We start from the raw sequence: 23,008 nt of genomic DNA, 5'->3' as shown, positions 1-23,008 counted from the left end.
AGATACCTCTCTTTTAATAAAATATATTGAATAATATCCCTTTCCAACAAAAAACAAACCAAAAAAGAATCTGATTACTTTATTTACTTGATTTCATTTTTCTTTTCATTTTCTCGGCGCACCAACACTTTTTTGACTCGACAATTTTGGTCCACATGACAAAAAGCCTGGACACCCATTGTGTAAAAAAGCTTTCATAAACACTTTCTACATTTCATTTCAAGTGATTTTTTTTTAAAACTTACTGTCAATAAAAACTGAACGCAGCAAATTAAACAGCATTTTTCTGTCTGTCTAGACTCCCCGGCCCCTCCATGTTCGGTTCCAGCTCAAATCTTTAAGAATCAAACACCCTGGTCAAAGTGACACAAAGGGTTAGCTTCATCTCATTCCCTTTTAGGCAGATCCTGAGGCACACACAATAATGTTGTGGTAAAAACGTCAGTCAGAGACTGGCGAGTGTGAGAGAGGACAGCGGCAGACAGGTAATGAGTCGACTGTGTGAGATTATAGGAGTGCGTGCGTGTGTGTGTGCGTGCATGTGCGTGTGTGTGTGGAGTGTCGGTGGTTGGTGGGAAGTAATTTATTGAAGGAAATGTATCTATATTCTCATAGAGGCGCGGTGAAGCCGAGATCTCCATCGCGGTGATAATTTGCGGTTGTTAAAGTGACACACTGTTGGTCGGCTGTTGGAGGCGAGGAATGTGGGGGCCAGACCTGACAATTAGAGCTCCGTATATCACACTGGCTCTCAAAGGAGGGATGGCAGGGAGACGGGCAGTGGAGGTCAAACACACACTCACACACGCACGCAGACTCAGGAACACTCAGGAACACACACATCGTAGGACAGCCATGTAACATGGCGGAGATAGCTTAAATATGACACTTAAGGGACATACGGTGCTGCGCATGCACTCAGATGACCACACAGGTGAGTGGATGGAACAAGTTTATTTGATTTCCATCACATGTCCAAATATATAAATATATGTGTGTGTGTGTGTGTGTGTGTGTGTGTGTGTGTGTGTGTGTGTGCATCGCACCCATCCAGGTCATAAAACATAATTCTGTCTGACACGACTTCAACATAATATGATGTAATTGGACAACAGAGGGACAAAAAAGCATTGTGCGCCCCATAATAAACAGTGCAGGTGAAAATCTATTTCCATTTCCTGTACACACACACACACGCACTCACGCACACATACACACACTTAATACACTCACTTTATTCTTTAATTGAGCCTTTTGGGGTGCGTCACCAGACAACCCAAGTAGAGACCAAAAAGAAGAAGAAGAAAAAACAGTCAATATGTGTCTGTGATATGGGCTTGAATAATTGTGATAATTAACGACCTGTGGGTATTAAACCGGCGCCTTCTGAGGCTCATTTTGCGACCGCATCTATCTGCTTTTGAGACCATCCTTCATATTCTCATATCAGCATATTAAAAGATCCTGAATCGTCAGTTGGAAGACGTTTTCTCTGTGTGTTTGTGTGTGTGTGTTTGCTTGCCCCAGTGGACCGTGTCCAAGCTCCGCTCCTCTCTGGGAAACACACTCCAGAGAACCTCAGACCAGCCTCTGGAAGCGAGCGGTGACCTTTCCCTCTCTTCTTCTGCAGCCGTAGTCATATTCCATGTGTATTATGTGTAGGAATGGGTGTAAAAGTGTGTGTTTTTTTTTCAGAAAGATGTAGGGGAGGAAAAAAAGAGCACAAACCGGCGGTCGCAACACAACCGGAGCAAATGCAGGCAGACGTGCATATTCCGTGGCCCTTTTTCTTTTATTTTCTGTAATTGAAAAATAATTCAGGCGACATCAGGAGGAATCGATAAAGAATTAATGAAAAGGGAGAAGGAGTCATTAAAAGCAATAAAACGGGAGAGGTTATGATGAAGATGGCATCATGGAGAGACACAGAGGAGACGGGCGCTGCTAATGCTTTGCGGCCGAGTGTGGGACAGGATTAAGAAGCAGAGGCGCAGATCAGTGTTTTTATGTCGTGATAATTTGCAGTCTGTTTTTTGCTGGGGAAGGAGATATGAGCTAAGTCAGACCTAAACACGTTTATTGATTTCCCTTCTTTAAAATGCTTCAGAACATGGAAAGACAAAGCCTTTCGCTGACATTCTAGACCTTTTGAAATGTTTAAAAAAAAACAAACAAAAAAAAAAAAAAATCAACGTTTTCCAATTTAACAAATTTTTAAGGCCTTTGTTTTCACTTAAGTGCACATAAACATTTCTAATATTCTGTCCTGGAGCTAAATGATCACCCCCCCTCTCCCATTGTACAGTTTTACCAGCATGCCGAACATTACCGTCAATCATTTAAAAGTGTAATTATGTGACACTTCTCCAGTAAAATACCTGCAGTCTCTTAATAGGATCCGAGCCATCAAGATCCAACCTTAAGCTTCCTCCCGGCCCTACCACTCATCGGAGTGCCATAAAGCTGCCAGAGGAAACAATACTGCCTCTCGCCTCGCTGCTGAGGTTAATGGCAAATGGGGCTGTGGCTGCCGGTGATATTGTTGGATAAATGATTATTGATTAGGCAAAGGTTGAGCTAATCATTAGGCTTCATCCATTTTACAGACTCTCTCTGTGACCTTTCTGCTCAGAGCCTCTTGGATTGCCACGATTTCTCTGCACGATGTTTTGATCGCAGATGGGCCGAGGGGGAGAAAGAAAAGTCTGGTAATACGGCACACAATGGAGGGAAAGCATCTGATAACCTCGGAAAAAGAGAGAGAGAGAAGTTATGGATTTATTATGTGATCAGTGTTTGTAAAGCAAATACTTGTGCAAATCTAATTTTGGGAAAGCTTCTGTAGTTTAAAGAGAGTGTGTTTGCAGGCCTCTAAGAGAGGGTTTTTTTTTTGTTTTTTTTTTTGTTTTGTTTTTTTGGCGGCTGGGAACTCCAAAATGCCAGTTGTAAATTTACATTTTAGGAGTTCCAAGTTTAGTTTGTAAGATAATCTCTGGAGGGGGCTAAAGATTAGGGTGATGGCCAGGAGGCCCTTCAGTTTTATAGACTTGGAGTTCATCATCAAAGAATCCTACCAGTGGAAAGACGCCGAAAGCTGGTCAGCAAATTTCAGAGAGGCTTGGTTGTTGTTGTTGTTGTTGTTGTTGTTGTTGCCAATAAAGATTTTTTCCATGGGTTATTAAGGAGGGTGTAAAAATTGTTTTGATAACATGTAACATTTTTACAGAAGTGATCCTCCTGGAATGCTATCGGTTATCTTTGTAGGGACGCCTGCTCCGTTTCCTTTCAGAAACACATTTCTTTGTTGCATGGAAATTATTTTCAATGAAAATCTGCCAAGAATAGGAATAATTTCATGGCTTAAGTGTACATGCACAAATGTGTGTGTGTGTTTATACTTGTATATGCTACATTTAGAGGACCACTTTCATCATTCTTACCAATATACAGAGGTCATTTTCATGGTCCTCACTTTTTGCCAGTTCTGCCAGTTAGAGGTATGTTGTGAATTAAGTTTTAGCTAAGGTTAGGAATAGACTAGTACTGGTTAAGATTAGGAAAAAATGTCTGGATTAGGCCAAAATATAGTTAATAAAATGAACAATACCAAGTCCTGACATGGGTAGAAATAAAAACTGGCGTGTGTGTGTGTGTGTGTGTGTGTGTGTGTGTGTGTGTGTGTGTGTGTGTGTGTGTTTGTTTGTGTAGAGGGAAGATAAATAGATGCATTTCAGCTCATGCAAACACCAGAGGTGTGAGATACTGCAGATTTTGGTATCAATCTGATAGTTAATAAATACAAGGCCAGTATTGCTGATAATATCACTGATATCGATCATTTTTATTATTTAAGTTTGGTTTATCAAACATCTGACATTTTTCTTATTTATTTTGTTAGAATCTTAACTTTACATGTGCCCATAAATTACTTTAAGATTTGACAAGATAAACAGAAACAACAGAAGTGTTGTTTTTTTTTCTAAATAAGCAAAGTGCAGAAAATCATTATTTGACACAAAACCAAAATAACATCTTTTGTGAGATAGAGTTGAGAAATGACAACACAAAAATAAAATAAAATTTCAAAAAGGAATCTGAAGCCTCCATCAGTCTTAGTATCGATACTGACAGTGATTTGGGGTCAATTCACTGATCTTTAGCAGACATAAATAATTTTATTTCTGATCTAAGATTCTATTTTAAAAATCACAATTGAGAAGGATTTAGAACATCATTTTTTACAGTGAAGTACAGTAGAAAAAAAAAGTGTTTTGTTTCCAATTGCTGGCTTAGAAGTGAAATCTGTGCATGTGAAGCTTCCGCTCGGAAACCTTGACATGGTGACGAGGAAATACCTCACTCCTAACAGCTCTATTTATTGAAGTGGAGCAAATATTCCTGGCAGCGGGACTTTAACCAAACCCAGACCTGGAGCTCACATCTGCTCCCAATCACAGCAGAGCCTCTCTCTGTTCCTCCTCTGCTTCATTTATTCACAAAGCTGCGACTGGGAAACTGGCTGTTTATTTGAAGTGATACCTCTCTCCCCACTACTGGATGGCAGGATTAGTGCTTTCAGGCCTTCGGTGTAGAATTGCATTGTTTCGAGTTTTGCAGATTCAGTTCTGTGCAAAAGTTTCAGGCCTATTTACCTTTTTTTTTTTTTTTTTTTTCCCTCAGAGGTTTTTTTAGAGACATTGATCAATAATTCTCCACATTCATCTGACCACGATGTATGTAAAAATAAGGGAACTGGGCAGCAAAATATCTTAAAAACAGATTTATCAAGCGTCAGCAGCAATCTGTGGTGAATGAAAAGCTTTTGAAACAAATAAAATGATCCAGCAAGTAGAGAAACAACAACACAAAAATAAAATAAAATTTCATAAAGGAATCTGAAGCTTGTATCAATTTTAGTACCAATACTGGTAGTGACCGCCCACCTCAAGCAAACATATAAATAATCAGATTTCTGACCTATGGTTCTATTTATATGATACGGCATCATTTTTTTCTTTTAGTTTTTTTTTTGGGAGGAGGGGTTGTATCATCCACTGTATCACTATAATCATTCAGTCTTTGGCTTGCCATGATGGGGCTACAATCCTGCTTCCTGTGTTATCATTCGGATTTTGCTGAGATTCAGTTAAAGAAATGGGGGGATTTTTTCTTTCCACAGATAAATATGATTGAAAGGTTCTATAAGTGGATTATGTAGAGTCAGAAAACTGGTTCATCAAGCTAGGTGAATTATTGTAACTCAAGAGTTAAGTGGCTCAGCAAATACTAAGCAGAATAAAGCAAAATTATAAAGACATGCTTCTGAAAATAATATTATCCAAAGATTACAGAAATGAGTGAAAAATCAGAACCTTGGCAAACTATTGATATGCAAAGGTGCAAAAGAACTCTTAAATCAAACACTTCTGTCTATTTCAGTGTGTTCTGGTATTTTTGTGCTCAGACACTGCTACATGTAGTTAAAATTCAACTTGACATGGAAAACTTTGCTTATTTTCATTTTGAGATTTTTTAAAATATAGAACCCTGACAGCAGAAGCATTTATTTTACAGTATCTTGTATTGTGCATTTTTAGAAGTCCAGTGCATTGTGCTTAAAATGTCAGCTTTCGATGATACACTTCTAAAATTAATGTTTCACATCTTTTTATTTCATTGTATTTATAAATGTGGACAAAACCATTGTTGCCCCTCTATTAATGACCAAAAAAAAAACAAAAAACACATGATCACTGAAATATTATGAAACTGACAAAAGTAAATAAAAAATAAAAATGTACTGAAAATTAACCAATAAAAATTAGACATTGCTTTTGAATTGTGGTTCAATATAATCATTGACTTAATCAATGACTTGAAAGAAATTTTAATTTCTGATGCAACACCTTGAAATTGGGCCTCTGTCTCTTTAAAAACTCCTGCTCTTTCTGAAACTCTGCCTTCAAGAAGTCTTCACAGCATGGGTCCTCTGTTAATCCTTTAACAATATTTTTATCAGTGTTGCACTGAGAAGTAGCTCCTATATTGAGCTTAGCAGATGTGCAGTTCCACCAGGTGTTTGCTAATTACTGCTGGCTAGTCTGAAGGAGCAGAGTGAGGGCATCGTAGGAAGGAGTTGCTCTGTGAGGTTGAAACTCTGAAGGTCAGAAACTGCAGCTCCAAAGAGGAGCTGCGTCTCCAAGGCGGGGCTAGATCCACTAAGGCATTTTGGACAGCTGAATGGTTGCCATGGAGATTAAGGAATTTCTCAAGCATGCATGAAAGAATCAAGGCAACACTCCAGGTATGATGAGGAAATAAGATTATAACATGATGGCTCAAACAAGTTGATTTTAAAAGGTGCTGTCCTTTTATATAGGCAAATTGACTGATTAGAAGCTTGAAGACACCATAGTGCCAATTAGAGGACACACTTTACTTTAACTTGTCCCTCCAGCCAAATTAACTTACTTTTTTTTTAAGGTATGGTCCTTTGGGTTCAGGCCTGTTTCATTAGCTTGTTTTCTTTTAAATGATTCTGTTGAACCACAATTCAAAAGCAACATCTGATATTCATTGAATAATGTTTTTTACTGTTGGTCTTTCTCAAGAAAGTGTTGTCCATTTAAAAAAAAATTATATGTTAAAATACCTTTTTAGTTGTTGTTGGTCTTATGTAATAAATTTGTGAAAATGAATTTGGATTCCTCATTTGGAATAAACCATAATTAAAAACCTTAAATGGAAAAACAAACAAACAAACAAACAAACAAAAGATCTTGTGTAACAATTAGTATTTCAGTTTCCCATTTCAAAGGCTATAATCTTGTTCAATCATATTCTAATCTACTGAATAATTTCCATTTGTTTATTCTCTTTCCACTTCCCCTCTGTTTTACCTCACAATGTTTCATTTAAATATTTCATCCGACTGTCTTGCAGCTCCAGCAGCTTGCTTCGTGTCACCTACATTTCAAAGCCCAACATTTAAATGGAGCACGGCAGTCACTTTTAAAGGCATGTGTGTGAGAAAGCGAGACACGGAGAGAGAAGAGGATGGGGTTGGGAAGTCTGAGACGTCAGGTGGTGATGAGAACTGAAAAGGTGGAGAAGACAATGGAGTGATAACTAATGTACTTCCTGTGTACTTCCTCTCCGCCCCTGTCAAGCCCTCTCGCTCCCAACAGCACCTTCTCTCCCGTCGCCTAAAAGATAAAGCCGATGTTTTCAGTGTGTGTGAATCTGAGGTAATCTGATGTGAGATGCATGAAAGTTGGCCTCCGCATGAATGTGAAGACAAAGTGATGGCTGACGTAGACTGTGAGAGAGAGACAGACCGGAGTGTTCTGTGGAAGTGGAGGAGTAAAGCTTTCACTTAACATGCAGATGTGTCGTGTCTGATCTGCCGAAAAGGTGAGCTGTACCCGTGTGTGTCTCAAACTCCGTCAGCGTGTTGATTTCATCTCGTGTCCGATGAACAGCTTCAACAGCTTCATGAGGCTGAAAAACACAAGACAGGGAAAAAATAAGGCAGGAGACCAGGTTGGGAGTACACTCAGTCACTCAGTCGCATGAAAAACACGACATCTTGTTGTAGTTTGGACTGTGGCTGGGGAAACACAGTGACAAACAGCATTTGGCTTTTAACACATTTCGTCCCACATTGTCATGTTGCTCCGACCCCAAAACGTGCGCTGCCTCATGTCACAACACCGCAAACTACAGTATAATACTTCTAGAGCTGTAAAATCACATCAAGCCTGCATCTGTATGTTCCTGCAGAGAGAATTGCCTCATTCCAGGTTTCTGTGGCTGCGGCATGTTGATTGGCTGAATTTTGCATGATTTATGAATCAGTGAAAGAATTTTAAATTTAGTCTGTCATTCAAAAGACAACCATTGATATCTAAAAATTGTGAATTTGGTTATGGATATGGCTTTTCCACATTATGTCATGTTAATTCATTGTCCCTATTAATGTTAATTAATTGTCAGTGTGCTTTATGTGGCAGACCAATAGAAATTGGCATGCCACTTTCCCCTAAATAAACTCCAAATGCATCCAATTACTTTCTTTACTTTTTATCTTTATTTTTTATCTCTTTATGTAAAGAAGTTTTAAAGTTTTGAGTCCTTGTCAAATGGTGGTTTGACTAAAGTCCTACAGAAGGAAAGGCTTGTAGAGCCTCTTATTTTGGAGGAGACCTCATAAGGGTAAGTCCTCATGTGGATAATGTTTTTATTTTTTATTTTATTTTTTTATTTTTTTTTAAATCTCTTTATCTTTACTTTAATTTCTTTTTATTTCTCTTTCTCACTGTATCTTTTTCTTAAAATTTCTCTCTTTCTCATTGTTTATTCAATGTCACATGCTGTTTTTATTTTAATTATGTAAAGCACTTTGAAATGCCTTGCTGCTGAAATGTGCTATACAAATAAAATTTGATTGATTGATTGATTGATTGATTCCATCCCTCGGCTGTGGTCAGCAGATATGGGAAACAAAGTTACAAGTAGCTGAAATTAGCTTCTTCTGTGGGTCGTCTGAAGTCCCCCTTATGCCTATTCACAGGCTTTTACAATAAGTTTTTATCCTGATTTTCCCCTTCCAACAATCTTAAGGACACCTTAAGTATCAGGATGGCTTTAAAATTAGTTTTAGGAGATATTCCTGTCGTGTGTTAAGAGTGATCTGGTCTGCTCAGACAGATGTCTGAGCTACTAGTGTAGCTCTTCTGTGACCATTAGTGATCAAAGCATCATGAAGAGCAAGGAACATAGGCAGGTCAATAGTTTAGAGAAGGGTGACGTTATAAAGTAACATCTAATGGAAAGAGATGAGACCAAAACAGACTTTTTGGCCAACATAGGAATCACACCAAATTACAATGACCCTTTACCTTTGCCATTGTAAAACAGGATGGGGCAGTATGGTGGTTCAGTGGATGGAGTTGAATACAGGAGAATCTTCAGAAAACCTGCTGCTGTTGATGTGATGTGAGGTGGCTCACATGTCAAACTTTTCAACAGCTTTGACCGAATCGCTCTAGAGCCAGGCAGGTCTCACATTCTGTACTTGTGGCTTTATCAAGTCCAGACGACATCAAAGAACTTCACACCACATTCAGTCATTCACTCATTCACAAGCCACTGTCTGACAGAGGTGAGGCTGCCATGCACCGGCGCCACCTGCGGGCGAGGCAGGTGAAGATACAACAACAGACATGGATTGAATGGAGATCGAACTGGCAACCCTCTGACTGCAGAACCAACTTGTACAAACTCCTACCACCATCGCCTCCATCATAGGAGAAATGACCCATAACAGGTGACTGAATTGTTTACCTGTCTCTGTTCCTCCACTCTAAAAGAATACAAAGAAACTTGAAGGTATTTGTTTCTCTTTGATGTTAATATGGATGTGTACAGAACAATGATGCTACAACCACTGGGCTATGATTTATGTGTAATGCTACACCCCTAATTATAGCTACTGCAGTCTTCCAGGTTTTAGTACGGATGACACTTGGCAAGTAGGTCAAGTCAGAACAACCATAGTAAACTACAACAAAATAAAACAAGAGTTATTAGACCCATAAAAATGTAATAGTAACACAGGAGGAGGGGCTCCTCTGTGAAATGACCTCATCCAGCTGGTCCGCACAAATACTACTGTAATGTGCCCCTCTGTCTCTCGTCCTCTCTTACGTGCTAATATTTGGAGAAAACATGTAGGAAGTCATGGGTTCCAGTTGCCCGGCTGCTCACTGACCCTCTGCATGTGTGTTTGACCTTTAAACTTTGCGCTTTGCCCCACAGAGGAATAGGTCCGGCTCCTCTGATGTAGCTCACACACAGATGTACACACACTGCGTTAACCTTTGAGCGTGTGGATTTAGCTTTGTGGGTAGTCTTCGGTCCGGCTTCTGGTCAGGCTCAGTAACAGATAGAGGGGATATATCACTGCCTCAATCCCTAAAACCACAAGGATGGGTTACACACACACACACACACACACACACACAAACTGAGACACTGAGCTCCTGATTCCTGAGCTTAGCACTTGATCCTCGCTCTGGGAGGTTGACACTTCAGAGAGAAAGCCTTTCCAAAGTCTTTCGGACTGCAAACACACACACATACACACTATAAACCTCTGATGAAACACACAGCATCCCTGAGAGAGCCCCAAACGCTCGGAGGCCTGATGATGGTGATCTGCTGGTTAGCATCTGTTTACTGTCAGGCCAAAGCACTTTGCATTTCTTTGACCATCCGTCACCTACAGCTCAAATGAAACCTCACATCTCGGTGTTTGAGAAGCAGCAGACATATTGAAAAAATCATCTGTGTCGCCAAATGTCCTTAAGCCACGACTACTCACTTTTAGGAGAAGTGGAAAATCATTTGAGCGTATTGACCTCCTCCTCCTGCCTCCCTGGAGGAAGGGCGCTGCGCTGGCCGCTTTAGCCCCCGCAGCGCGGCGCTAATTCAGACAGGCGTGAAGCAGACATGATTCTAACGTGGATGTCAACTCGCTGGACGTCTTTGCGAGGCTCAAGGGCAAGGAGCTGCCAGTGAGCAGGGGGGTCTGGGGGAACTGTAGCTTCTGCATCTGCATTTAACACTATTCTGTCTATTGTGTGGGCAGAGGTGTGGACAAGCCCACGGATACTGGCTCAGTGTGGTGTCGACGAGTTCCTGCTAGGGTGTGTTGGTACAAGAGCAGACATACACACACACTGCTCTGATCATGAAACCCTTCTGTTTTCTCTATGGGTTTTAACTGCTAATTTGTTCTGTTGTCTAGTAATTATACAAAAATGAAAATTCATTTTTTGAGAATTAGTAATAATTTGGCAAATTGTCAATGGTCAAATTGATCCACTGAAATCCTCATTCAAGTATTTTTAATGTCTGAAGTATTAAAAATGATTCTTATTAGAATATTTACTCTTAAATACAATGGAGTATTACGGCCAGACTAAGACTTATTTTTTTAAACTGAAACAATAAAGGTATAATATTCTGACAATAAAATCATAATATTATAAAGTTTTTTCTTAGCCTGGTATTAATACTCTGTCAGAAATACTAAAGTAAAGTAGGAATGTTCAAATTTTCTGATTCATATTCAGTGATGTGTACATATGATTAATGGGTTCATTCAGGGAGCAGCTGCGATACAGTAAGATGCAGTTTTCAGATAAAATCATAATGCATTACTTTTTAACTGTTTACATCACTGAAATATGATCTGCTGTGACTAAAGATCAAAATGAAACAACGTCCTGAAAGACTCTTCTTCAAGACTCATTGATAGGGAACATAATGCATTATTTTGTTAGTGACAACACCTAGTGTTCAGGAGGGGAACTGCATAAATTTAACCAAAGGAAAAACAAGAAACAAATAAATAGTGGAGAGGAGAATCCACTATTATTTTTGTTTATATATATATAATCACTCAGACAATAAGATACAGTTGCATATTGATCTCAATATGCAACTGTATGTCTCACAACTATGACATTTTATCGCTCCACTTTCTTTCTTACTGTCAGGCCTCTTTTTCAGTTCCTCATATATTGACCATATATAGAGGGAGAAACAAGGAGGGTTGATAGCAAAAGCATAACGGAAACATCAGGTGCAGCTTAAGTGTCTTGGAGCAGGTGTGAGAGAGAATCGGCTCATGTTTCCAATGCGGCCCTCGGAGAGGACTGTTAGCCTAATATTCAAAGTTTATAATAAAGCAAATAAATGTATAGTCTGTTACTGGGAAAGCTTTTGATGGTGAGCAAAAGAGATAAGTCTGCAGAAATAACATTTCATCAGACTTGAAGCAGGGGTGGAGTCAGTACCAGACCTTCTGAGAACAAGAACCAAGACCAAGGTGTTCAGGACTTCTATAAATATTTTGTGGTGCTCTTTGTACACCACAAAATAAACGAATACTTATTTCATTAAATTAAACCACATGTTGATACACATTCTCTAAACAGAATTAATCATCTTACATTTCACAATAATTGTAAGATAAGCAAAACAAATAGTGACAGATTAGGCTAATGAACATTTGAACATTAAAAAATAATTTTTATATAATCTAAATAAAAACAATTCATCAGAGTATCAGATATTACATCTCTGCTTAATTTTCCTTGTGTGGCTGTAGATGTCTTGTAAAACTGGATGTACCTTGCTAACTTTACATATAGTTAACCCCAGTGGTGAATTTACAGGTTTCTCTGCATTTTTTCTTTCCTCTTTTCTTTCTTCAGTTCTTTTGTGCTTTTGTAAAACGAATTTAACAATTTTCTGCGGTTAGACTGCAGGTGTTTGCTCAGCAAAAGCCAGACCACATTGCATGTGAACACAGACACGGTGTGTTAAAAGGACCAAATGGTGTTGTAAACATTCACGTGCAACACAATTTCGCGGTCATTAGCAATAATAACACTGTATTTTTTCTGAGATGGTGGAATGCAGCTGTGCTTTTATTTCACATACAGCTTGTTGTGCTTCTGCATGTGAATATAAAAGGAACTTAAGTTTTCATAATTTGGACAAAAATTAAAGAGTCTCGAGCCCTCCATCCCTGGCTTGAAGTGTGTGTGGTATTATTTAAAATGTTCGCTTTACTTCGTTATGTCTGCATTTAGGTATATGCGACAATAAGCTGAATAAAGAAAAGGTGGAGACATTTCAAAATGAGGCCTATGAGTAACATTGCTACACACGAAGCTTGTGAAGTTAAGCACTGAAGAACTAGTACCATGTTTCAGCTAATTCCAGTAGAAAAAGGGTCTTTTTCTGGTTATAGGTTATCTTCTTAACACTTGGGCACTTACAGGCACACTTCGCTAATCTGCAGGTGACAACCACTCCAGGAGACCAGCCTGACCTTTGCACCATGCCACAACCACAGCTTATACTCAGGATGGATGGATGGATGGATGCACGGATGGATGAATGTTTAACAGCTGTACCTGAGTGTTAAGAAATAAGTGAAGGAAGCGGTAGAATATCTATGATAGATATGCAGGACTTGGGTCGATGATATGCTCTTCTTTGATGCGTTTTCAAACCAAATCTGAGCTCAGCTGTAAAGAAACCATATCCACTGCTTATCACAGCGCCACCCAGTGTTCATGTTGCCTCAGCCTAACTCATTTGATCTGAAGCACTGACAGAAACAACTGAATGAATTCATTCATTTTTGCCATCCAAAGACTTGTGTGCTGCTAGGTGTTTGATCTCTCACCTTCCTCCTATTTAGGATGTGACTGGTGTTCACCAGCCCTCGTTAAGGAGCAGTAGTTAGAGGAGTGGGTTTCCTGAGATAGATGCTAGATGGTAAACTTACTACTCACGGTAACTGCCAAGTTCTTCAGCAGTTGTTTGAAGAGAAACTATTGTCACACTCACCCCTTGGTTCTGTTCCTTCCTTGCAGACCAGACTGTTGTTCTCTGGAGGATTCTCTTTGTGTTTGCTGCCATGTTGACTCTCCCTTTCAGCAGAGGAACAGAAGTGTCTCCTTGTTGCTCCTTTAGAAAGAGCACCTACCAGTGGCTCGTAAAGAGCTCGCTCACCTGTCCTCACCTGTCCTCACCTGTCCGCCCTCCAACATTCGACCTCTGTCAGTGGAAAAACAGCATAACAAACCCAATCAACAGCAAATACAAACAATGAGCCAACCTCAACATCTGTGGATGCACTTACCACCCCTCCTGGATCATGTTCATCTTTTCTAACCATAAGAACATCCTAGACTCCTTCTTCTGCCAAGAACCAGTTCAGTGTGCACTTGCAGCCATTAACAACCTACAGCGTGGTTGTAGGTTGTTAACCATGCTCTGCAGAAAACCATCTCTAGAATCACTTTCTTTGTTCAATTAACTTCCTCTACCATTCATTTCTACCTGCGTCCGTAACTGTTGCCTGTCCTAGAGTTAATCCGTTCAAATATGACACAATTGACTTGTAGATATGTTATGCTTAAATTATACTAAATACTTCAAAAGTAAAGTTAAAATAATAATCTCAGGTTTAACACATTCATTATCAAAGTTTGAACAGATAGTACCATTTTAAAGCACAATCTAGAAACTATGTTACCTTCAGTTGTGTAAAGATATTATTTGTATCAAATATGACTTAACAAATGTGACTTCATAAATTAATGCCTTAAAGCTGCAGGTCTGAGGAGGAGCTACATCACGAAGGCGCCCCTCTGTCTTTTATTCTTAGAATATGTTTCTGAATGAGAACATTATGTAATCAAATACAACAGGTCTTCTTGGTTGGAACCTAAAACATAATTTTAGAAACCATTATGTTCCATCAGTAACCAAGAATGATGCATACCAAGCACAACTTCTTTATTTGGGTCTAGCTCATTTTTTATGTAGAAATTATTTCAACACGTCTGAAACTTGTCACAAATTTTATATACCTTAGATTGGTCATAGCTATTGGTTATGCCAATGTGGTGGCATAAATAGTTAAAGCCTTCAAAAGCAATCATGTCTCAGGAAACCTTTAGGACTTAATTAGCTAGTTAGAGTGTCACCATGAGTTTTTCAATACTATATTTTCTCACGGTACCTGTGAAGTCTAGATCTTCACAGGTTGTGATGTATTTGGTGATAGTTTGTTGGATATGTTTTTGTTGTTGCTGCTGTTTGTTTTTAACTGGTTTTCTCTAGCCAAAATAATAAATCATAAAGCTAGGGAAATTATATATATATGTGTGTGTGTGTAGGTGTGTGTGTGCGCGTGCACGTGTGTGTGTCAGTAGCTCTGGTGGTCTCTGAACTTGACTTTACCACTGTTTTCCGATACTATAACCAATGAAGTGCAGTAATGGAGTGTAGTGGCCTGAAGTGTAGCTATGAAGTCTTCTCTAATGACTCTAGCACATGTGCGTCTGGCTTTAAGCCCTCTCCTTAACGTCACTGGACACTGTATACTTTGTGCCTGAACACATGTGTGTTTGCGTGTGTGTGGGTGTGTGTGCGTGTGTGTGAGTGTGTGTGTGTGTGTGTGTGTGCCAGGACGGCAAAGCTTAGGGCACTCCAGTGATCTCATCTGCCCTTAAAAGTGCTCCCCCTCTGGCTGTGAAAGGGTCTGTATTTTTACACACACACACACACACACACGCACGTGTGTGTCTTTCTATCTTCACAAGGACTTTGCACTGACTTCCATTCATTTTTCATTCATTTCTAGAGCCCAACCCAGACCCTAACCCTATACCTAACCCTATCCAGTATGTGGTTAACCCTAAGACTAATCTAAGCTTCATTCATACTTCAGTTCTAAATCTAACCCCAAACCCTAAAACAGAACTTCTTCTTCTGGCGCTTCGGGCCCCAGAACAAGAGGTCAGTCCCCACAGCGTGGTATTTGTTGGACATATTGGGCTTATAATGAATCAAATACAAGACCACACACACACACACACACATATGCACGCACACATGCACCCATGCACGTGCTCACACACACACATCTCTAGGATGTATGTCTTCTGGATGTTGAATCTAAAGGAAGCCGCCAGGCGACTGTACAGACGTAACACGTTTCCCCTCCTCATTACAGAAGCTTCCGTTTTCCCTCATTTTTTCTTGTTTTTTACTGAATCATTTTAGTTTCAGGTACAGATGTTGCAGCTCCACATTGGGTCCGTGTGTTTGCGTGTGTGTGTGTGCGTGTGTGGTAAACAGGCTGCTTTGCTCTGTGGAAGAAGGAATTTCCCCCAGCAGTCCCCATCAGTAATAGTGCCTGTAATGAGCTGCAGCTGTCAGCGTGGCTTCCTCACACACACATTCACATAAAAATGCACACGCACTCGCACACATACACACTTGCAGCAAGGAGGAAGCAGTGAGTCACCCAGCAGTGTGCCGTCATACAGTACGCCGGTAAACAGGGCAGCTCATCAGACTGCTCATCAGACATGAGATGTAAAAAAAAGTCTCCACTGCTTAAAAGATCTGTCTGCAAATTTACTTTGTAGTTTGTGGTTTTATGTTGTTTTACAGCTTGGAAGCTTGCAGAGCAACGTTTGCGTTACCGTCGGTGTTTGCTTATTTCTTCGTTGCCCTCAGAAATCCCTTTTTCTTTCTCTTCTTTTTTTTTTTTTTTAACAGTCGAAAGAGGCCCAGTTTGTATTTTACTGAATGCTAATTCTCTGTTCTTGGTGGTGCAGATGCTCTGGGCGCAGAGAGCAGGCTGAACAGGGCTTGAACTGATTATGTGCTGCAGGATGTCTGAAACACGCATCTCTTTTGTTTGGATCTGGAGCATCCGACTGTAAAATCAGGTTAAATATGAGACACTTTCACATGCTCCGTGTCTGGGATTGGTGTTGGTGTGTCACGGCCTCATGGAATAACGTCATAAGTTATAAACCACTATGTCTGAGTGCATTTGATCCTACTTAAGGCCGCTAAGCAAGGACATGGAAAAAATATCTGAAAACTTTTCTTTTCCTTACTTTTCTTTATCTAGAATGTGTCCAATTTTTAATGTGTTCTGTCGGTGCGCATATTCATAGATATAAAATAATTTCTTATTTAAAATTCATTTTACATGTGTGAATAAAGGAGCATTATGTCAAAAACACAAAGGACAATTTTAATGGCTTTATGGGAAACAGCAGTTTGGTGGTTCCTGCACAAATCACATCCGGGCTGAGCCCTCAACTTTGGCCGTCCACCCAACCAATCAAAATGCAGGAACTCATCTGAGACTGTACTGAGATAAAATGCAGTGTAGTACAAGACAAGGCAAGGAACCTAGTCTCCATTTTCTCCTCCCTGTTGACTGAACATGCATTAAAGCAATAGAGAACTTGTTGGATAAGCTATATGTTCTAGTTTTTCATCTGTTACTTGCACTTGCCTCTCCAATGCTGGCCGGGGCACGAAAAAATGAAGAGCCACTGCACTGAACCCCATTGAAAACCTCATGGTTATTCCACCAACTATTGATTACTGAAATCTTCCTGAGTTAAATCATTAGTATTGTTGTTTCTAAATGAATATCAACTTATTTTCTTTACATTATTTGAGGTCTGACAGCACTGCACGTTTTTTTGTTATTTTGACCATTTCTCATTTTCTGCAAATAAATATGAAATCTTTGCTTGGAATTTCGGAGACATGTCAGTAGTTCCTAAATTTTCATTTTACTCAAACATATACCGATAAACAGTAAAATTTGAGAAACTGATACATTTAAGTGTCCTCTTAAATACACACACACACACACACACACACACACACACACACACACACACACACACACACACACATATATAGGCCCATCTTGGGGGACACCACTGCTATGTCATACTCCTTTCTCCTCAGGATGCAACAATCTATTTGATCCCAAAAACAAGACAAACTACAGAAGCTCCCTACCACCTGCACTATGAACAATGAACCAGTTTCCTCTTGCTTATTTGCATGTGTGGTTCATTAGGGTGTTCGCTCCTCAGTGCTTTGCACTCTGGAAGAAAATATTGCTGCACATCTCTGGCAGCTACTAACGCTGAAGTTAGTGCCTGATACCTAGCTAATGCTTTGCTGCTAAATTAAAGAGCTATCTCTGATTTAACGAGTCTGGACTGGTAATACCCATCTGGATGTAATCTGTGCTTTACAAAGATTCTTAAAATATAAATTGAGATTCATTGAACTTTTATTCTATTTGTGAAAACACTCAGAACAAAAAAGAAAAAAAACAAAAACAAAAAAAAACAGTTTTTGTGGTTTTCTTAGTATGGAAAATACATTAATGCTCAGTAGCTAAAAATAAATTGTGCACCACCTTTCTACTGTGATTGAAAAATTCTTTAAAACAGCCATTTATTATGAGCTTAACTGACAGTCAGTTTGCGCTTCAGGCCACGCTCAACCTTGGGCCAGCTCTACTCAGTTTTAGCAATCACACATATCTATAAATCAAATTCAGAATAGAAAGAATAGCTAAGCAGCATTTTCAGGTTACAGTTTGCTCAACTAAGTCAACTGTCTTTCTTCTGAAATTAAACATGATCCCAAATAATGTGCGAAACAAAGAAAATGGAGCATTTACATAAACTTCCTTCTGTTCTCCCTGGTGGCTGCTGTTTTGCCTCTGTGACCTCTGCCAATTTTTATCTCATTTCAGTTCAACTTTGTAGATCAGACCTTAATTTTGAAGGCCGGATCACAGGACAGTGATGAATAGGCTGCATCAAGGAGGGCTTAAATTACCCCTCTCCCTGGTGGCAACACTGACCACAAGGAAAGGTGTGTGTGTGTGTGTGTGTGTGTGTGTGTGTGTGTGTGTGTGTGTGTGTGTGTGTGTGTGGTGACCTAGTAAGAGCAGACAGAGGGAGAAAGAGGGCTGGTCAGCACTTGCCCTCTCAACCCTGCTTGCTCCGCTGCAGAGGGATGAAGCAGAGAGAGAGAGAGAAAGGGAGGCGCACCGGATCTCTTCTCCCTCGCATCGTCTGCTTTTTGCTGCAAGTCTGTAACTTTTGAGGTTATTTGAGGAGAGTCAAACCCCGAACGGCATCTTATTTATTTTTTTCTCCTCCCTTCTTTCAATGTTTTAATGCAAATAGTTGCTCTGGATGGTACCAGTGTTTCTACAGAGTAGAAATTGGAATAAAGCAAAAGGTTGTGTAGAACTTCTAACGGCCAAACCTGGAACTGAAGGCGTTTAACCTCTTCTCACACATTTCAGTCTTCTCTCATTTGACATATTTGAATGGCAGAGAAACAGTTCAAAAGTCTAGTTTAAACTGTTCTAATGTCATACTTTTAGTCAAGTACTGAAACATATTTCTCAGTTGAAGTGGTTTATCAAAATAGCCACTGGAATACAAAGTTTGATTCCAAATTCATTCCCTTTTGTTTGATATTTTTTCAGTTCTTCTTAACAAGCAAAACAAAGTGAGTAATTATTTAAAATGTCACAAGGATAATACATTATTCTACTTTAAAAAAATCTATGCACATAATATATAAAAGTCTGACATATTTAAATACATTTGCAGTGGATCTGCATCTTTCAACTGTCTGGAAGTCAAATCAGTATATCCACTGTCTTGGAGCAGCTGTATAAAATGCATCAAACTTTCTGCTATAATATGGACAATTATAATAAAAAATCTAAATGCATTTTAAATACATTTAGGTAGATTTACAAGCTTCTGAAAGGAGGGTCCCGTCCACACAAATAAAGGAGTTAGGAGGATTCTGGAGAAATTCTGACCGTTAGGTCTTTCATGTATACAAATCTTTACTTTTACTGTGACAATGTAAAATGAACAATGAAAGTTTCTGATAAAAACTTAAACATAAACATTGCTGAACTAAAAAGTTGCAAAATCCAAAGTCGACTCCAAACCACTTTTCTCCTGTTCTGTTTCCTCAACAGATTTTTGGGTTTCCAATTTTGTCGCCTCTCCGCATCTAGGAGATTGTTCTATTGCGTTATGATGTGGAGAGAACAATGGAAAAAAAAGTTTTGGAAAATTAATATTGTGTTTTATAAAATAAAAGTGCGGTGACAGTGTCACATAGACACCTTAGAACCACATCTGCGCGCATCGGGCATTTTTCACGCTCTGTCTCGACGTGCGTCCATGGAGAGCCATTTGTGGCACCTATTGCGCGTGAGACAGGAACCCGTAGGCTTCCGATTCTTTCCCTGCAGTCTCCTTTTAACACACACACACACAGGCACACACACACACACACACACACACACACCAGGGCGAGTGAGTGCAAACACCGGGGAGGTTTCGGTGGGGGGTGGGGGGGAGAAGCGGACTACAAGTTTGCGCGCTTGAAGCTCCGTTTTGCTCTTTAGTTTCGGATGGAATCAGTGATCAAATGAATTACATGCGCGCTATTATGTGGCTCAAACACGCGCTCGCGCGCACACATGTCTATTTCTGTCTTGATCTTTTTGCAGACTTGTTTTGCAGCACGTGCTGTGAGGAAAATCTGCTCACTTAGCGACTTTAGAGAATATTAGATTAAAAATAATAATAATAAAAAATAAATAAATAAATAAATCAGAGTTTCTGGGAGGACATTGGAGATTCACAGCAACACTTTACGCACAGGCCTCCTGGAATCATTACTCGCTCTGCGGCGCAGGAGTTTCCTCAGAGCGCATAACAAGCACACACCCGTTAAATGGTTACAGTTTGTGCTGTTCGCATTTATTAAAAATAACCATAAAATAAAAGAGAGAGAGGGAGAGAGAGAACGCAGCACCAAATCCTACAGTGAAGCTCCTAACACCAGGGCTGGGCTTCTTTGAAAAAGTTTCACCTCTCGAATAGGAGGAGCGGGAGGGGAAGAATAGCACAATTCAGCTTATTTGGCAGCAATAAAAGTAATCCCGGTCAGATCGGTAATACTGAGGATGAATGATGGAGGAAAAGTTGTAATAAGGGCTGGAACCACAGCTGAAGAGTTCACGTTAGATCCGGGTGCGTGCAAGACATCGGAGTCTGTTCGGGAAGTTTTTATTAGGCGGTCCAGTTGCCTTTCCTCTGTGGAATACATCCTATCGGCGTTTGTTGGGCTTCACAGGTCAACTGTGTGCTTTAACTAGGCCCATTTTCATGTAACGTCCCCACGACACACACAAACACACACATTGAAACTGCTGCCCTAATAGCTTAAGCTTAAATATATTTTGTTATGATTATTTCTAATACAATCAAAATAACTAAAGCGAGAACGAACATACAGTTAAGGAGAATTTCTCCAAATACCTCAACTCCCAAAACGCCTTTTTATGACTATTTGACTTTTCTTTATTTTTCCCCACAAAAATATGTTGAAAACATGACTTCTAAGCTGATTTTTCCTGTCCAAAGTTGACCAACAGAACATTTCAGACACAAGTTAACGTTGTTTTCGACGAAAGACGGATTTAGACGCATTTTCTACCGCTATCCAACAAAAAGTTTGACTTGAGCGAAGCATCTTTGCATTTCCTCTACACCGCTGTGGCTTCAGGAGTTCTAGCATATTGGCTTTGGCAATAAGTTTTTATTTTTATTTATGTATTTATTTACTTATTTTTTGGCGACCTGTGGAGAGAAACCCCAACATGGAGCCGATTCTAACAATTCCACTGTCAAGAAATGCGAGGTGATTATTTGGTGACAGTTTACTGGGATGTTCCTGCACACCTCCCCATCGCCCCCACCCTTTCCTCCTCTGGGGTCAACTCTTTACGTTCCTAACAAGGAAAACACACTCAGGCAATTAAAATAAATCTCTCCAAACGTCTCACATAAAAAGATCAAATAAACAAAACAACATGTTTTAAAATGTGGTGCAACAAATGCTTGCTTGACATATTTAACACTTTCACCGTTTTGGAGAGTTGAACACGTATTTCACAACTACTTTTTGTATTTAGTAACCGGGAATAAATGTTGTTAATTTTTATTCATCATTTTTGAATCATTTAAAAAAATTTAAGCGCAGGAAGACAATTTTGGGAGGATAGTTAGTGATGAAAAGCGCACATTCTATCCGCCTGAACACCATTTTTTGGTAATTCCTGGCTCTTATTTTGACATTATTGAAATAACATTATTAATTATTAATGATGCCTCGTCGTTTGTTGTTTTCATCCTGTTTTTAGTTGTGCAAAATGATTCAAACGATCATCTAACATCATAAACAAACAGCGGACTCGGGCTGAAGGAGCGGATGAGAGGATGAGAGCGCGTGCAAGTTGTTCATGAATGGCACGTTATCCTCTGGGAGGGGTGCTGTGGTATCGTGTGTGTGTGTGTGTGTGTGTGTGTGTGTGTGTGTGCGTGTGTGTGTGTGTGTGTGTTTCCCTCTCTCTGTGTGTGTGTGTGACACTGATGGATGCACCAATGGAAAGACGGACAGATGCTTGGGCGGATCTAACGGCAGGCGGCGGCGGAGCGGCGCGCACAGTCGCGGAGAGATCGCGAGCGGAAACAACGTCGTTCTGCGGACGGAGGTTGATGATCGCAGCGGAGGGACTGCTTCAGTTTGATGCGCGCAAACTGGAGGATTTTACGAAAAGCACTTGTTTTGTTTTGCTTTTTTTCTTTCTTTCTATTGACTAAAAAATGAGAAGGTGCAGCAGCACATCTGGCTCAGAGGAAGACGGGAAGAGAAGAGGGTGAGGGCGAGAAAAGAGTGAGAAAGTGAAGAGTGGGGGAGACAGCCTCTGGCAACTCACCCTTACCTTCCTTGATCTTCTGTTTTCTCCACAAAAACCTTACATCCACTGATCCGGAGACCGCTGCCTAAAACACAGGAGAAAATTTGTGTCTCACTCCAAAAAAGAAAAAAAAAGAAAAAGAAAAAAACTTTTCTTCCTCAATAAGAAAAAAAAGCACTCAACTGTATAAAACTGAACTGATAAAAGTTTTGAACTTTCTTGTAAATATCTATCATGACAAATAAAAAAGGAAGTAAGTTGTAAGTTTACTAAGTTCCTCTTAAGTCGGGAAAGGTTTTGCGCCTTTTGAGAGGTCAGTGCGCCGCTGCGGGAGACGCGTCTGATTCTGATCTAAACAGCTCATCTCTACGTAGAGGAAGAAGAAGAAGAAGAAGAAGAAGAAAAAAAGCAGAGTCGGATAGAAAACTAAAGAAAAGGAAAGGAAAGGAAAGCAAAGGAAAGGAAAGGAAAGGAAATCATCACCGGCAGCCGGGGAAGTGCCTGACAGCGCGGCGCCGACGCTCGGCTGATCCGTGCGCTGCCTGGAAGCAGCCTGGTCCTCCTCCGCCGCCTCCTCCTCCTCATGTACATTATTACAAACAAGGGAGACCCAATCAAGCGCGTATCTCATCGATCCGCGCACTCACTCACGCACGCGCGTGCGCACAGACACACGTTGTTGTGAAGGGCGCGCGCGCCCATGCTGACTGAATGACTTGCCCCTCAGCAGATGTTTCAAAGCGCTTTCGGACAAAATCGCGGAGCAGCCTC

General features: G+C 40.1%; 1 long non-coding RNA gene across 2 annotated transcripts; it reads right to left on the bottom strand.

Moving 5' to 3' along the window:
* Positions 1-237: 237 nt before the first annotated feature.
* On the bottom strand, positions 238-22,807 carry LOC107837168 (uncharacterized). Of its 2 annotated transcripts, XR_001663168.1 has the most exons (5): positions 22,721-22,807; positions 22,262-22,322; positions 13,432-13,641; positions 13,268-13,340; positions 238-7,500 (listed from the first exon to the last, which is right to left on the bottom strand). It is a non-coding gene; the product is annotated as an uncharacterized LOC107837168 (long non-coding RNA). The 2 variants fall into 2 exon arrangements; XR_001663169.1 differs by lacking the exons at positions 22,262-22,322; positions 22,721-22,807 and adding an exon at positions 13,727-14,679.
* Between the last annotated feature and the right edge of the window lie 201 nt (positions 22,808-23,008).

This window comes from Poecilia formosa, unplaced genomic scaffold, assembly GCF_000485575.1.
Source record: "Poecilia formosa unplaced genomic scaffold, Poecilia_formosa-5.1.2 Scaffold119, whole genome shotgun sequence".
NCBI classification, from domain to species: domain Eukaryota; kingdom Metazoa; phylum Chordata; class Actinopteri; order Cyprinodontiformes; family Poeciliidae; genus Poecilia; species Poecilia formosa.
The sequence above is the reverse complement of the archived record's forward strand: the minus strand, read 5'-3'. Positions and strand labels throughout refer to the sequence as shown.